Raw genomic sequence first — 13,792 nt, 5'->3', positions numbered from 1 at the left:
TCCATGTTTACAACAAAACAAACCTTTTCATTCACATATCTATTCCTAGTCCCAATTATATATATATATATATACATGGTTAAAATATTGACGTTTCCATATCAAGTAATAATATATTATATTCATTTCTTGCTGATAAGGTTTTGGTTGTAAAAACAAAGCACTGATCAATTATGTTCATCGAATAGATAAATAGGTTTGTGTGTTTGTTTTTGTTGTAATCATGGAAACTGTCAACACAATAAGTGCGCAGTTGTATTTATAAATCAAAGAAAACAAGCTCTAAACAAAGTGATAATGACTGCAAACGTCTGACTTATCGGGAAGAATGGAATTATAATACTTTTAATATCTCCTGAATTATTTTTTGATTGCATGCCCTGTTTGTCCGCCTTTCATGCATCCCAACCACCTGGCACTGAAGTGGAAACCACTGTGTAAAAAAATAAATATCATAACATAATATCATCTTTTCATACGGAGACTGATCGTAGCCATCGTTAACATATAGCCTGACACTAGAACTAGAACCCTCTAGGACTTACAGTTTGACGTTGATTTAAAGCTTTGTCCAGCGTCTAGTGAGTTGTTGTTAGTAGTGCTGAAGGAAACAAGTGCTCCCATTGGTTGAACTAATGAATACAACTCACGATTTGTTTTCTTTTGCGGCCAAAGACTTGTCTTTTGACGTCATTTTTTGGTCAGTGTCAGGTTATACGTTAACGATGGCTACGGACTGAGTCCATTTTGGGATGACTTTGTCATGTTTTTTAAAAATTTCTTTTTTGTTGTTTTTTGTCTGGCACTGTAGCACATAAAAGCTTTTCTGGTTTGAATCTTGCACAATGCCTGCTGCTCCTTAATTTTTCTCTGATTTGATTATTTATTCATATTAATGATAATAATGTGACCAACCAAGTCATTCTGGTATTGTGTTGGAATAAATTAGACGGGAGTCAGAATGGTCAGAAATCGGGGGGAAATCGTAAGAATTTGAAGTCTGGAAAACAAAACACACTCTTCTCAATGAAAGTGTTTATTTGAGCTCTCATTTTCTAAATCAAGCCTAACAATGTCCCTCACCTAAATGGTATTTTGTGGCTTACGTAACTTTTAAAATCTGGACCGATTTGTGGCATGCAAAATTAATTGCTTCATGCAAAAAACATTGAATGAAAGAATCATGACTAAATCATGTGAGGTAGAAAAATAGCATTTCTACTTCTCCATTTCGCCATTTACGACCAGTTTTGCTATGATTTGATGTGCTTTCACAGAATTATTAATTTGGTAAAATGTGGAACAGGCCCTTATGTTGATAATAACACGAAATGAAGTGAGCAGGAAAGTACTAGAAGACAATAGAGAATAAAAACTTAGCATCGGCGATGGGGGCTCGAACACGCACCCTTACTGGTATGAGGTTGTGGATAGCTCATACTGTAGAGTCACAATCTCCCCAGCCAGGCGGAGTTGTCGTACCTGTAAGGTTGCGGGTTCGAGCCCCCATCGCCCCTGCCAGGTGTTTATTTTCTATTGTCTTCTGGCACTTTCCTACTCACTTCATTTCTTGTCATTTTTACACAATCAGTTTGTATGTCAACTCAAGTTTTGACAATATTGTCTGTTAACGTCTTTTGATTTGATATGTAAACAAAAACTTGGTTCTTTTGTTATATTATATATCGATTGAATTACCTTCCCCCCCCCCCCCCCCCCCCCCCCCTCTCCTTCTTTCATGTTATATATTAGTTTTGCACTAAAAAGTTGAAAACTGCATTTATTTTTAACCAATATTTTGATGGACACGATATAAGTGTAAATGTGAGGAAATCTCTTTGTAAAAAAAAAAAGTTTAAAATTTGTTTATTGATTCTATTATTTTCTTCTTTTTTTTTTTTTATTGTACTTGTATGTGTGATTTTTCTGTCTCACTTTTTAAGAACTTTTGTTTTGACTTTCAATGTTCCTTAAATACAATCATATACTTTTATTTATATGTATTTATCTGCTATATTAAATGTTGTTGTGATATAAATTGATATAACAGTAACAACACAAAATGTTGTTGTGATATAAATTGATATAACAGTAACAACACACTCCTATTCAAGCTTCTAGTCATCCCTCCATTGACTGTGTTAGATGACTCGAACTTACTATCAGATTCTGGGTGGGGTTCCTGACCTCCCATAGTCTGGGTGGGGTTCCTGACCTCCCATAGTCTGGGTGGGGTTCCTGACCTCCCATAGTGGGCAGGGGGGTCCATACTGTGTCTTCTATCCCCCTATATCTGTTTTCCAACTTGCTTTCTGTCTTTGTCTTGAAATGAGATTACTCTTTTTTTTTTTGTCTTGGCCTTGGCTGAGAGGGAAACAGTCAAATACATAGTTTTGGGAGATGATATTTTTTTTTCCTTGTAAATCATCTCTCTGTTATGTACTGTTATTTTGTTTTATTCTTAACATATGGTTTGAAAACATTTGAGTGTATTCCTCTTACTGGGGGCTTGTGCTTGTATCTGGGTGAGACTTTTAGGTGATCACAAACTAAATACACTGATAGTGTGCTCTTGGAATCTACATCTGTTCCCTATTTGAACCATTTCGCCTTGTCTTACTTTTTCCTCCTCAAGTCTCTTAAATTGTACATCTTGAATATCTTACTATCCATTTTTCTTCTTTTTTACTGATATGACCTAAATGTGTTGCAAGCGCCGTAAAACCCTTAAAAACAAAAAAAATTACTACTCCAGACACACAAAAAAAGACATTTTGGAAATGCCAGAAACGTGATTTTAAAATAAATTTGACCTGAAATATGAGGGGGGTGGGGGGGTTGTGTTACATGAAGAAACCATATTTCTATTACTCTCACTAAAACAGATCAACTTAGACTAAGTTTCCTGTTCTTTTTCTATAAAGTCAATTTTTTTTTATCATTGAAATCAACCAGACTAAATACCGTTTTGAGGTGATGGGTCACATATGCTCACATATCCAAAATGTCTTTGGGGAAAAAGTGAGCAAATGTCATCAATGTTTATCCAACTTGCAGTATTTGAGGTAGAGAGGGGGGAGGGGGAGGGGCGGGGGGGGGGTCTGTGATTTATCTTTCCTCACCTGCGGATAGAGTGAGATATCTTGTGTACGACTGTCGTCATCAAGATTACAGTTGGACTCTGAATTTCCTTTGGAATGGCTAATAATAGCCATCTGTCTGTCTGTTTGTTTGTTTGTCTGTCTGTCTGAAAACAATATCTGTATGTACTGCAATAATGAATTATGGATTGATATGAACTATTTTTAATCTTATTTTAAATGGCTGATGGTTATAAATAACATAATAATAATAATAATACGCTGAACAGTTGTGTAGTTGTTATCATAATAATATTATCTACTGGTCACAATAGAATTGATGATGATATTTCATTTTTAGAAATGTTTACATTTTACAACCACAATGATCTGATGGATTTTTTCTTGTTTTTTTTTTTTTTTGTTTTTTGTTTTTTTTTTTGTCTTTAATAATTTTGAATATGATTGTCAGTGTAAGCAGCTTGTTAAGAAAGATAACTGGAATACCAACCAAGAGTATAACAATAATAATAATAATAATGATAATAATAATAATAATGATAATAATAATAATAATAATAATAATAATAATAATAATAATAATAATAATAATAATAATAATAATAATAATAATATATTAATTTTATAAAGCGCCTTACCCCGTATCTTCACAAGCTCAAAGCATTTAACAGCAATTTAACACGAGTGACACAATCATATATATAGTAATTCAAACATACAGCTTAAAACAAAGCAATATAATTATATTTAAAAGTAATGTTTTAAGATTTTTTAAAAAGAAGTCTGAATCATTACTGCCTCTGATAGACCTTGGAAGGGAGGTCCAGACATAGAGTTGATGCACTGTTTATGTTTTGCACTACAAAGTTGAAATGTTGCATTTTATTTTTAACCAATATTTTGATGGACATGATATAAATGTAAATATAAGTAGTCCCCTAGTTTAAAAATAAAAATAGTTTGAAATTTGGTTTATTATTTTCTCTTTTTTTTTACATTATTTTATTTAATATGTATTTTTACATATTTCGAATATTCAAACAGATACTCGCCGATTTTGCGAGTCATTTTTGGCTTCACGAGAATGTGATTATCAGATTTTGATCTCTGGTTTCTGGCTGGGACGTATTTAAGCATGTCAGAGTGCAGTGATTTAAAAACTAAAGTGCAAATATTGTAGTCTATACGTTTCTCTACGGGAAGCATTTGCCTTTTGGCCGTTACAATAAAGATACAGCTTTTTGGTCTCATGGTATGACATTAGTCTCCAAACCAATCCCAGGTATGAGGCCAGATCTGGGCAGTGCATAATTGAGCTCTTTACTTACATACTCTCACTGCACTAAGGTGTAAAATGAGTATCTGGTCAAAAATAACATTGACTGACTCTCTCTCTCTCTCTGAAAAAAAAAAAGAAAAAACTGTAATAGGACCTCACAGATGTCATGTCTCATTCTACACGTTAAGTGTTGCGGTTGGTTTGGGACCCTTTCTAAAGCACTTTTAGCAACTTTAGTTTGTATTGCACTTACAAGAGCTCAAGTTATTTATAGTTATAGTGCCTCTCTCATTTGAATTGAGACTATTATTGTCCCTGAATCTTGTTACAGATTAAACTATAACTTGTAAATAGAAACATTATCCCAAACTGCCACTCCTCAGCGAGATTTGTGTAATTGTGATGCAAGCAATTGCTTAAAATATGAAGGTAATTGAATTAAAATGGTAGGAGTAGAGGAGATTTTTATTGAAAACTAGAGGTGCCGAAATGAGTCATTAAAATGGAGAGAAAGATAAAGGGAGTAAATGTGACTCCTATAAAAGAGAACAACACAAAAAAAACAACGTTTCGACCTTTGGCCTTTTTCAAGTAAACACGAAATATGTATATATTAGATTGTCATAATAGTTGAAACATTATAGGTAAAAATGTGTGTGTGTGTGTGTGTGTGTGTGCATGTGTTTGCCTGCTTCTTTTACTTCTTTTTGTATTTGTTTAACAATATCCTAAACCTTAGAAACTAAATAGAATAATAGTGATAATAACCTACCAAATTTTCTTGAATGATTTGATCTAAGTTTAGTAGAGGTCAAGGGTCAACATACGAATAGCTTTGTCCCCGTACAGGTTTGATTATTTACAAAGATTCCTGATTATCGCCCTTTCATTAACATATGTCGTCGGTATTATGTCGATGTGAACCAGATTTTGAAAACCGAATGTGGATTGTAAATGTGGATAGAATCAACAGAATTTGGGATTTTATCAGTTTACTTATCAGAACCGCTCTTCTGTCTCGTTAGTTGACAAAATTACATTCATTCTTCTTAATGACGCACGCATGTTCGTTTTAATACAATTCTATAGTTCAACCTTGATGTCAGTTTTCAGTATTGGGTTTATCCCGACATAATACTGGATTGAGACGGCATGTCACATTTTTTTGTTTAGATTTTATGATCTGATTTGTTTTATTAATTTCTATTATAGAATATTTTTTTAATGGTTAAAGATTGTATTGCCAATTTTGCATGACGTAATGTTGTCTTGTCTCGGTTTTAAATTTCTGATTATTTTGTGACATTTTTCTTTCTTCCTCTTTTTTTTTCTTTCCAAATGCACGATCGAAGCTCAGAATTTACAAAGTGTTTAATGACATTATTGTCTTTTTCAAATGTTTTAGTTTCAGAATATGAGTGGATTCAGAATTAGGTATTTGGCATTTTTCTTTTTTCCTTTATTTTATTTTATTTTTGTTTCTCTTTCCTTTCATTTATTTTTTGGAATATATTTTTTTTTTATATTATGTTTTGTTTTTATTAATTCATGAGATCAACATGATGTATCCAGGAGGATCAATTTTCGTCTCCACAATATCTCTTGTAGTGTATTATGTTATAAAGACACCCGTTGAAACTTTATCCATACATATGTTCCTAGAAACAGATTTGTTCAAGGCCTGTAGTTTGTAGTATGTGTAGACATAGATTTTATATTACGTCACAATTTATTTACATTATGCTGGGTGGGGATACTGACCTCCCATAGTGGGCAGGGAGGTACATGCTGTGTCTTCTATCCCCCCGTACCTGTTTTCCAATTGTTTCCTGTCGTTGTCTTGGAATGAGATTACTTAGTTTTGTCCTGACCCTTGGCTGGGAGGGAAACAGTCGAATGTGTAGTTATAGTTTTGGGAGATGATATTTTTTTCCTTGTAAATCATCTCTCTGTTTTGCATTGTATTATGTTTAGTTAACATATTATATTATATATGATTTGTAAACATTTGAGTGTATTTCTCTTAGTTGGGACCTGTTCTTGTGTCTGGATGAGACTTTTAGGTGATCTCAAACCAAGTACTTTGATAGTGTGCTCTGGGAATCTACATCTGTTCCCTATTTTAACCAATTCCCCTTTGTCTCACCTTTTCTTTTGTGCTTTAATTGTAATTCTAGAACTTTTTACTATCCCATTTTCTTCCTTTTTACTGGCGCTGATATGACCTTAATGTGTTGCAAGCGCCGTAAAACCCTTTAAAAAAAAATAAAAATATTTACATTATGCCTATAATTTATGCCTAGATTTATGGTTTGAGTGACTTTCCCCTCTATGACAGTATTGACTTGTTTCAGCGTACAAATGTTTGGATAAAAAGTAATAAACACAAATGAATATAACAGCTTCAACAAAAAAGAACAAAATACTAAAACACGGAACGTTTCGGGCTCAAAACCCTTCATCAGCCAACAACAGAAAACAATGAAATACATTAGTTAAAAAGCCCGATCGGCCGCACATGCTGAATATTTATAATTTCTATGCCGTCAATCTGTTGTTTTTTTTAGTAATGTATTTATATTTTCATTGGAAACGTTCCGTGTTTGGTATTTTGTTCTTTTTTGATGCTGTTCTATTCAATTTTGTTTATTACTCTTTACAGTCCTCTGGGTGGGGTTCCTGGCCTCCCATAGCGGGCAGGGGGGTACATACTGTGTCTTCTATCCCCTTATATCTGTTTTCCAACATGCTTTCTGTCTTTGTCTTGGAATGAGATTACTTGGTTTGTCCTGGCCCTGGCCCGAGTCCTGGCTGGGAGGGAAACAGTCAAATGCATAGTTATTGTTTTGAGAGATGATATTTTTTTCCTTGTAAATCATCTCTCTGTAATGTATTATTGTTATTTTAATGTATAATGTAGGCATTTGAGTGTGTTCCTCTTTGTTGGATTTTGTGCTTGTGTCCGGATGAGACTTAAAGGTGATTTCAAACTAAGTACATTGGTGGTATGCTCTTGGAATCTACATCTGATCCCTATTTGTTCCCAGTTCCCCTATGTCTTACTTTTTCTTGGGTGCTTTAATTGTAATTCCAGAACTTTTTACTATCCCATTTTCTTCCTTTTTACTGGCGCTGATATAACCTAAATGTGTTGCAAGCGCCGTAAAACCCTTAAAAACAAACAAAAACAAACTTTACAGTCCACAGCTTCTAGCAGCTTAGTATCAGCCATATTATCTGGGTGAGGTTCCTGACCTCCCATAGTGGGCAGGGAGGTACATACTGTGTCTTCCTGGGTGGGGTTCCTGACCTCCCATAGTGGGCAGGGAGGTACTTATTGTATCTTCTATCCCCCTATAATATCCGTTTTCCAACTTGCTTTCTGTCTTTGTCTTGGAATGAGATTACTTGGTTTTGTCCTGGCCCTGGCCGGATATCCTAGCTGAGAGGGAAACAGTCATATGTATAGTTAGTTTTGGGAGATGATATTTTTTTCCTTGTAAATCACCTCTCTGTTATGCATTGTATTTATGTTTTCTTTATATTATATATGATTTGTAAAACATTTGAGAGTATTCCTCTTAGTGGGGACCTGTGCTTGTGTCTGGATAAGACTTTTAGTGATCTCAAACTAAGTACTTTGATAGAGTGCTTTTGGAATCTACACCTGATCCCTATTTGTTCCCAGTTCCCCTTTGTCTTACCTTTTCTTGGGTGCTTTAATTGTAATTCTAGAACTTTTTACTACCCCATTTTCTTCTTTTTTACTGGCACTGATATGACCTTAATGTGTTGCAAGTGCCGTAAAACCCTTAAAAACAAAAAAAAAAAAAAAAACAAACAAACAAAAAAACAAACAAACAAATCTCCAATATTATGATAAAGAAATGGATGTTCTCACTGGGGAGATCAATTTGGCTGTGTCTTCTATCCCAGTCTCTTTCCTTTTTGATTTTTCTTTGGTGCTTTTAACTGCGGATCTACAACGTTCTCCCTTCTACCTTCTCTTTTACTGGCACTGAAATGACCTTAATAAAGTTTCGCTAGTGCAGTAAAAAATAAAACATAAAACGTAAACAAACCCATAAGATCAGTGTATGCTTAGAGAAAAGAAAGGAGTCCTTCAGAGCCATGAAGCCCATAGAGCCAGAGTTTATCACTGTTTCTATAGCGTGAAACGGACAATAGCATTGCTAGTTATCCTTTGGATAGGATGCAAGTCTATCACAAAGTACTTCCCACCAGATCTAACACACCCAGCTACCCAATCACTTCCGGGTGGACAGGGGTGTGTCAGAAAAAATTCTCGACTGCACCCGGGATCGATCTCAGTCCCTTTGCGTGTGAAGCGAGTGCTCTACCAACTGAGCTATCTGGAGCCCCTGTATTAAAAAAAAAAAAAAAAAAAGACAAGAAAATATCCGACTGGCTTTGTCAAGAACTTTTCTTCAGTCTTTATTATGGATTTACTCGACGTCTTATATTTTTAATTGTTTATGTTGTTATCCGAAGAAAGTTTATGAATCCAAAATGCTCCATTTTAAGTATTTCGTTGTATTTTTTTTTTCAAAACTTTTTTTTTTTTGTTGTTTGTTTTTGAAGATGTTCTATTTATTTTTTGTTCCAATGCTTTTTGTTTCTTTGTGCGATGTGCAGGGATTTAGTTCCCACATAGATCAAGATATTGATTCATAGCAAAGTTAATAATCCTATCAACGTTTATCTTGCCTATTATGATATTGATAACAATAATCTACTTTTGCTTGATGCCACTGTACAAAGATGAACTGTCATTTCACAACATATCTATGCAAATGTGTCACAATTTTATGTTTTTGGTTCCAGCTAATGTTGTATTGGAACTCTTGCTAAATTGTCGTGCTTGATGGCTACCCTCTGGGTGGGGTTCCTGACCTCCCATAGTGGGCAGGGAGGTACTTGCTGTGTCTTCTATCCCCTATATCTGTTTTCCAACTTGCTTTCTGTCTTTGTCTTGGAATGAGATTACTTGGTTTTGTCCTGACCCTGGCCGGAGTCCTTGACTGGGAGGGAAACAGTCAAATGCATAGTTATTGTTTTGGGAGATGATATTTTTTTCATTGTAAATCATCTCTCTGTTATGCATTGTATTATTACCTGTGCTTGTGTCTGGATGAGAGTTTTAGGTGATCTCAAACTAAGTACTTTGACAGTGTGCTCTTGGAATCTACATCTGTTCCCTATTTGAACCAATTCCCTTTTGTCTTACCTTTTCTTTTATGCTTTAATTGTAATTCTAGAACTTTTTACTATCCCATTGTCTTCCTTTTTACTGGCGCTGATATAACCTTAATGTGTTGCAAGCGCCGTAAAACCCTTAAAAACATAAAAAAACAAACAAACAAGGTTCCCCACTGGGAGAAGGCAATGGGGTGAATTGTATTGTCCCAACATAACACCACTTTCAGACTGACTGGCACAATTTTCATATTTCCGATTATTGCTTTTTTTTTAATCCTCTTTCGACATCAGCCTCACTTTGACATTGTACCAGTCTGTGGCAATATGTGACATATTTTGTGGCGGACATTTTATTATGACTGGGTTATTGTTTATAGTCACACACACTGCATAAAATTTAGACGGTGAGATATTTTATTTTGACTGGATTATCGTTCATTATAGTCACACACCCTGCATAAAATTAGACGGGTGAGGTACTTTATTATGACTGGGTTATTGTTTATAGTCACACACCCTGTATAAAATTAGACGGGTGAGGTATTTTATTTACAATACAGATCCCGCTAAGACAGGACTAGAAGCCCACTGTTATTTTAAAGAATGTTCAAGATGTGAAATTAGTATTCCATGATGTGAGGCTGGGTGGGGTTCCTGGCCGCCCATAGTGGGCAGGGTGGCGGCACTTACTGTGTCTTCTATCCCCTTAAAGATTTTTTTCCAATTGCTTTGTCTTGGAATCTGACCTCCCATAGTGGGCAGGGGGGGTACATACTGTGTCTTCTATCCCCTTATATCTGTTTTCCAACATGCTTTCTGTCTTTGTCTTGGAATGAGATTACTTGGTTTTGTCCTGGTCCTGGCCAGATGCCCTGGCTGAGAGGGAAATAGTCGAATGTATAGTTAGTTTTGGGAGATGATATTTTTTTCATTGTAAATCATCTCTCTGTTATGCACTGTATTATGCTTTCTTTATATTATATATGATTTGTAAAACATTTGAGTGTGTTCCTCTTAGCGGGGACCTGTGCTTGTGTCTGGATGAGACTTTTAGTGATCTCAAACTAAGTACTTTGATAGAGTGCTTTTGGAATCTACACCCGTTTCTTATTTGAACCAATTCCCCTTTGTCTTCCCTTTTCTTGGATGCTTTATTGTAATTCTAGAACTTTTTACTATTCCATTTTCTTCCTTTTTACTGGCGCTGATATGACCTTAATGTGTTGCAAGCGCCGTAAAACCCTTAAAAACAAAACAATTTGTCTTGGAATGAGATTACTTGCTTTTGTCCTGGATCTGGCCGGAGTCCTGGCTGGGAGGGAAACAGTCAAATGCATAGTTATTGTTTTCAGAGATATTTTTTTCTTCCTTGTAACTCATCTGTTACTGGGTAGGGATCCTGACCTCCCATAGTGGGCAGGGAGGTACATGCTGTGTCTTCTATCCCCCCATACCCGTTTTCCAATTGTTCCCTATTGTTGTCTTGGAATGAGATTATGTACTTAGTTTTGTCCTGACCCTGGTCGGAGTTCCTTGGCTGGGAGGGAAACAGTCGAATGTATAGTTATAGTTTTGGGAGGTGATATTTTTTTCTTTGTAAATCATCTCTCTGTTATGCATTGTATTAAGTTTTGTTTACATATTATATTATATGATTTGTAAACATTTGAGTGTATTCCTCTTAGTTGAGACCTGTGCTTGTGTGTGGATGAGACTTTTAGGTCTCCCATAGTGGGCAGGGGGGTTACATACTGTGTCTTCTATCCCCTTATATCTGTTTTCCAACATGCTTTCTGTCTTTGTCTTGGAATGAGATTACTTGGTTTTGTCCTGGTCCTGGCCAGATGCCCTGGCTGAGAGGGAAACAGTTGAATGTATATTTAGTTTTGGGAGATGATATTTTTTTCATTGTAAATCATCTCTCTGTTATACACTGTATTATGCTTTCTTTATATTATATATGATTTGTAAAACATTTGAGTGTGTTCCTCTTAGCGGGGACCTGTGCTTGTGTCTGGATGAGACTTTTAGTGATCTCAAACTAAGTACTTTGATAGAGTGCTTTTGGAATCTACACCTGTTTCATATTTGAACCAATTCCCCTTTGTCTTCCCTTTTCTTGGATACTTTATTGTAATTCTAGAACTTTTTACTATCCCATTTTCTTCCTTTTTACTGGCGCTGATATGACCTTAATGTGTTGCAAGCGCCGTAAAACTCTTAAAAACAAAACAAAAACATCATCTCTGTTATTTATTATGTTATTTTGAATGTATACTGTAAGCATTTTGAGTGTATTCCTCTTAGTGGGATCTTATGCTGGTGTCTGGGTGAGACATTTAGGTGATCTCAAAACAAGTACACTGATAGTGATAGTGTTCTCTGGAAATCTACATCTGATCCCTATTTGTTCCCAGTTCCCCTCTGTATTACCTTTTCTTGGGTGTTTTAATTGTAATTCTAGAATTTTACTATCCCATATTATTCCTTTTTACTGGTGCTGATATAACCTAAATGTGTTGAAAGTGCCGTAAAACCCTTAGAAACCAACCAGCAAACACGATGTGAGGGTCTTAGATACCAATGAGCCTCAACAACTGTTTGCCCGGGGTGTGAGTGTGAGTCCTACATGTGGGGGTCGTTGGTGTTATATTTACAGTGTATATAATATATGCCATAAATATCTCTATATTTTTATCAATAAAGTGTTCATGGCGACTAAGCGTTCCTTACTTTCATTGTTTTTACTCTCTCTCAATCTAACTATCTCTCTGGGTCGAGTGGATTTTAACACGAGAGGACTAACAAGTTGAGAGCAGAGCTTAAAAAGGACAACAAAGGGGATAGAATAAACAACAAGATTGACCCCCCCCCCCCCCCCCCCCCCCCTTTCCACCCTATGACAACCATAGATAAACTTCAAGTCCCTAGCCCAAGACATCGAGGAATCGCGGGTCAAATGTGCATAGGTCTCATACTCGTCCCTGGCATGGGAAAACCACCAACAAGTGCCAGCATTCGTGGGTCAGTACTGAACAATATCACTCCGTTTTCTCTATAAAGTCATAGGGGCCAAATGACCCCCAAATCAGGAAATCGTACTTTCTGTATTTTGCTCTTTGAAAGTCATTTGGCCCCCAGATTGGAAAATCTCAAATTCCAGATGAGCATGCTCAGTGTGAGTAAATTATGCATGTGACAAGCATGAAAATTGGCATGGTCATGGACCTCTTCATTTTAGGAAAAGTCACCAAATTTCAGGTCTCTGCGTCAAAAAATTGACAGTTTTATGAGTCAAAAACACACCCCTGGGGTCCTTTTGGTTCCCCCAAATATGAAAATAGGGTTAAAGAATCATGTTGAGAATTTTTCCAAGGAGATATAGCAGCATCATTATTCCACTGTAACTTTAGCAGTCTTGTTAATCCCCTTTGTTGGGTAGCTTTATAAAAAGAGACCCTTCTTCCAGTCTTTTAGTATTTGGTCTTCTTTCCATATCTGGGTGGGGTTCCTGACCACCCATAGTGGGCAGGGAGGTACTTACTGTGTTTTCTTTACCCTTATATCTGTTTTCCAACTCGCTTTCTATCTTTGTCTTGGAATGAGATTACTTGGTTTTGTCCTGACCCTGGCTGAGAGGGAAACAGTCGAATGTAGTTTTGGGAGGTATGTTTTCCCTTGTAAATCATCTCTCTTGTTATAGTTATACACTGTATTATTATTATGTTTTGGTTACATATATGATTTGTAAACATTTGAGTGTGTATTCCTCTTAGTGGAGACCTGTGCTTGTGTCTGGATGAGACTTTTAAGTGAACTCAAACTAAGTACTTTGATATAGTGCTCTTGGAATCTACATCTGTTTCCTATTTGAACCAATTCCCCTTTGTTATACCTTTTCTTTATATAGATTTAATTGTAATTCTAGAACTTTTTACTATCCCATTTTCTTCCCTTTTACCGGCGCTGATATGGCCTTAATGTGTTGCAAGTGCCGTCAAACCCTTCAAAACAAAAACAAACAAGTGTATCCAGTTGATAATGGATAAAGTCAAACTTGCTTAAAGCAGACCTGCCTAGTACTACAAAAAATTTGTAGAATTACGAAATTTTGTCTCCAATTTCAGAACGTCACGAGCATCTCCAAGTCATTAAAACTGATTGAAAATCAAAGTTGATGCCAGACTATATC

General features: G+C 35.7%; 1 long non-coding RNA gene across 1 annotated transcript; it reads left to right on the top strand.

The window, feature by feature from the left end:
* The first annotated feature begins 3,074 nt into the window (after nt 1-3,074).
* LOC144966216 (uncharacterized) lies at nt 3,075-12,323 on the top strand. Its single transcript, XR_013644173.1, has 2 exons — nt 3,075-10,076; nt 10,141-12,323. It is a non-coding gene; the product is annotated as an uncharacterized LOC144966216 (long non-coding RNA).
* The last annotated feature ends 1,469 nt before the right edge of the window (nt 12,324-13,792 follow it).

Source organism: Berghia stephanieae, chromosome 2, assembly GCF_034508935.2.
Source record: "Berghia stephanieae isolate SIO BIC M18660-M18661 chromosome 2, UCSD_Bste_1.3, whole genome shotgun sequence".
Lineage (NCBI taxonomy): Eukaryota > Metazoa > Mollusca > Gastropoda > Nudibranchia > Aeolidiidae > Berghia > Berghia stephanieae.
The sequence above is the reverse complement of the archived record's forward strand: the minus strand, read 5'-3'. Positions and strand labels throughout refer to the sequence as shown.